Below are 3,666 nucleotides of genomic sequence, written 5' to 3' on the forward strand. Positions count from 1 at the left end.
CCTGCTCCCTCTGCTTGCTCCCACGCCTCCAAACCCACAGCTGGCTCTGTTGGCTGCTCTCAGTGCTGGTATCGGAGCACAGACACAATTTTGTAACTCAAATCCACACCTGGCCAGCCCTCCCCAGGACACCAGATGATGGAGGATGCTGCAAATAACTTGGGGACGTTGAAACTGTGGAGTAAACCTCAGACATGAGACCCCTCTTGACTTCTCCTGGAGGCTGTGAAGGGCTGAGTTGCTGCAGCAGCACAAAACAGGGTAAGACTCAAGAATCCAGAGCAGAAGCTGTGCAAGGATACCAAAGTTATTGAGGCCATGAGACTAGTGAGAGCAATAAATCACAGCACACTACGGGCATGATTTTGTTATCTTCATGACGTAAAACCCCTCCTTCTCCTCCTCCCAGCCCTCTCCTGTCCACATGACTTGTGGCAGAAGCAACCCACTGCTTTTTTGGGAATGAAGTCATCGGGGACAGCATCAATTCAGCTCTCGAAGCAGACGGAGAGGGGAATCTTGTATCTAGAGCATGTGGGAATACTTCAGGTTTGCTTCTGCAGACACAAGGTGCTGCAACGTGCCCTTTCCTCCCTCTCCTGGCATTCAGCTCGTGCAACAAAATCAGTTCATGCCAAATAAACCATTGGGTCTGATTCTGTTATCTCTTCTTCCTGCCAGGACGGCTCCCTCAAGGGGCTGGAATGGATGTGAGCAACGCCTGCAAGGGCGGGTGCTCCCAAAAAACAGCTTCTGTCCTGCAGACTGCTTCCTACAGCGCTTTGAAGAGTCATTCCTTGCTCCAAAGTCCCTCCAATCCTCCCATCCTTTCCAGAGAGCTTTAGATCAGCGCTGAAAATAAATAATCCCCGAGGAAGAAGTTTGTGGAGCGCAGGCAAGTCATCCTGGTGGGAGGATTGGCAGAGCAGATGCTGCAGACGGGACCACGGGCGAGCTGGTGAGGGAAAGGGCAAACATGGGAATTGCATTTCCTGGAGCAGAATGAGATTTGGGCAATAAAACTAAATATTCTTGAAATGTGAGGCACGCTTTCATTTTTTTCCGCAGTCTGTGCTGAAAGTGCCGTATGTTTGGGAATGTTCTTGAGAGGAAAGAGGCCATTTTCAGCAGGGTAGGAGGGTTTCAACAAAATTTGAATGAGAGCAAAGAAAGAACAGGACCCCCAGCAGACTGCTTCCCACTTATTACACATTTGCAGCAGGAAGAGGTGAAAATATAAACATGTTTCCCAGGAAAAAATCATTCATTTAAAAAAAAAAAAAACCATTGTTGCATCCGTGAGCTCTCCAAAATCAAACTGATAAAACTTCCACAGACTCAGAAGTCTCCAAAATGCATCTCTTACCCCATAAAGTACGGTCAGGTTGTTTGACAGGGCCCCCCTCTTCACTGCTTCCCCAGAGAACAACTGGTGACAGCTGTGGTTGACATTATTTAAACATTTCAGTATTACATTTCTGCTTTCATTTTTCATCACCTTTCGGCCGAAATTCTCCAGGCCCGGCCAGTTCAAAGCAAATAGCTAGAGGAAATGAGAATGAAAAAAAATAATTTTAAAAATCCCAGCCTACTAATTTTTTTTAGAATAGTGTGATTCCAAAATTAAATAAAAGCCTACATAACCTCTTCCAAATCAATGATTATGGTTTAAACAAACAGATTGGGAGACTGAGAGGGAGACAAAATTAGATGGAGAATTACATTTTTCCAAGGAAAATGGGACTGACCTGGACAATGCTTTTGGTGTTAAGATCATCCCACAAGGACACAACAGCAGTGCCCATTTCCAAAAAGTGATGAGGGCTAAAAATAAAGATATAATAAGGAGTAATAAAGATACAACTTCTGTCCCAATGAAGCATGGCCAAATGATTACTCAGAAATGAGAAAGTCAAAGAGAGAAAGTCTCCCACATGGCTTTTTCCTTCATTTATTGTGGGAGCCTGCCTCATTCTGGAGTTGTATTTATAGGCATCAGCTATGGGTGCAGCTTATGGAAGCAGGATCTTGTTAGAGATGAGTCAGGAAAGATGTCAGCAAACCTTACCTTCCTTTCCTGAGCATCCTTGATGCTCAGCCACCTCCTTATTTACCACCCTGTGCTCACAGCTTGTGAGTTCAGCCCTGGAAGTTCAACTTCCACCTCCAGCCCAGCCTCTTTTCACTCAGATTCTGCTCATGGCCAGCTCCACCCTCCTGACTCTGCTCTTCATTGTGGAATTACATCCTCTAAAAAAGGCTCAGTGCCTTGAAGGAGAAAACTGTGCTCTGTAGATTGCTCAAAATGACATTGAAAGTCAAGATATTCAGCCTGTGTTTCCATGGTGTTAAATGAGTTTGGAAATTACACAGCTCTTCCCTGAAACCCACCTGAAGTTCCCATCTCTCCTGGCCATTAACCACTCCCGTTTTCTTGGCACAGCAAATGGCCACAGAGAGAAATGTGGAATGAAATCTGTCTCTGCTGGAGGAGTCAGGGCACAGGATGGCAGAATGGGCTGCTTTTAACTGGGGCAGAGGTAATTTTCTTTCCAAGGTGATTTGGGCACATCCTAATTTTTGAGGTGCCACTCACAAAGCTCAGGGAGGTGTGCACATCATTGCAATTTTGGTATGGAATCACAGAATGGTTTGGGTTGGAAGGGACCTTAAAGATCATCTCATTCCAACCCCCTGCCATGGGCAGGGACACCTTCCACTATCCCAGGTTGCTCCAAGCCCTGTCCAGCCTGGCCTTGGACACTTCTAGGGATCCAGGGGCATCCTTTAAGTTCTCTCCTCTAGGAAGCAGATCAGCAGAGTTAAAAGAGATTTGTGGGGATTAACCTCTCCAGCTGCCACAACCACCATTCCCTGCTTCTGCTTCTTCCAAGAAGAGCCACAGCTCTGCAGGGAAATACATTCCAGCTCCTCCCAGCCCCAGCTGTCGGCACAGATGGGACAAGGCCATGAAAGATGCTAAATCTGCCATGTGAGAGCTCCATGCTCGAGGCTGTGTTGGCTCCCAGTCCCCTCAGACCTTCACCAGCAGATCCTTCCCTGTCTGCCAGCATGGAGCATCAGCATCCCAGGAGATTCCAGGAGGTGAAGTGGCTTTGCCAAGGCAGTCTGACAAACCAGTGGCAGCTTTGGGAATGAATTCTGGTTTCACCTCTTGGCTTTCGAGGCAGAACAGCCCATGGAAAATGTGGTGTCCCCTCCTCCCACCGACACATTCGCCTCCCAAAATAGAGGCACTTAGACTCTCACAGGCAAAACTGGCTCAAAAAAGCAATGATTTAGCTCTCAGATGAGCCAGCAGAACACGCAAAAACAGGAAAGCAAAGAGAGCCCAGCTGTTTCAACCTTCTTTTGTGGGGAGAAATAAATTCATACAACAAATGGGGTGAGGAGAAGGTATTGAGGCATGGACTGGGCTGTCAGAAGGAATGCATTTCCCTCACAAATCCCAGGGTGAGGGTTTCGAAGTTGCTTCAGGGCAAGAGCTCTGGTGAAATGGCCTTTTTTTTTTTTTTTTTCACAGCTACCAAAGCATTTTTGCTGTGCCCATAATTTAGTTCCCCACATTAAGAAAAAGGGAAGTGTGGAAATGCCCTGGGGGAGCGTGTGGTTTGTGTCTGTGCTCAGTATTGGTCCAGACAAACC

The 3,666-nt window shown here is 46.9% G+C and overlaps 1 long non-coding RNA gene across 1 annotated transcript in view; it reads right to left on the reverse strand.

Annotated features, from left to right (window-relative positions):
- LOC108445141 overlaps window positions 1-3,666 on the reverse strand; it is a 32,371-nt gene that overhangs the window by 1,437 nt on the left and 27,268 nt on the right. Inside the window, exon 3 of the long non-coding RNA XR_001859892.1 lies at window positions 1,367-1,543. This is a non-coding gene — a long non-coding RNA (uncharacterized LOC108445141). The remainder of the gene's footprint in view (window positions 1-1,366; window positions 1,544-3,666) is intronic.

Source organism: Corvus brachyrhynchos, unplaced genomic scaffold, assembly GCF_000691975.1.
Source record: "Corvus brachyrhynchos isolate BGI_N302 unplaced genomic scaffold, ASM69197v1 scaffold182, whole genome shotgun sequence".
Classification (NCBI taxonomy): Eukaryota; Metazoa; Chordata; class Aves; order Passeriformes; family Corvidae; genus Corvus; species Corvus brachyrhynchos.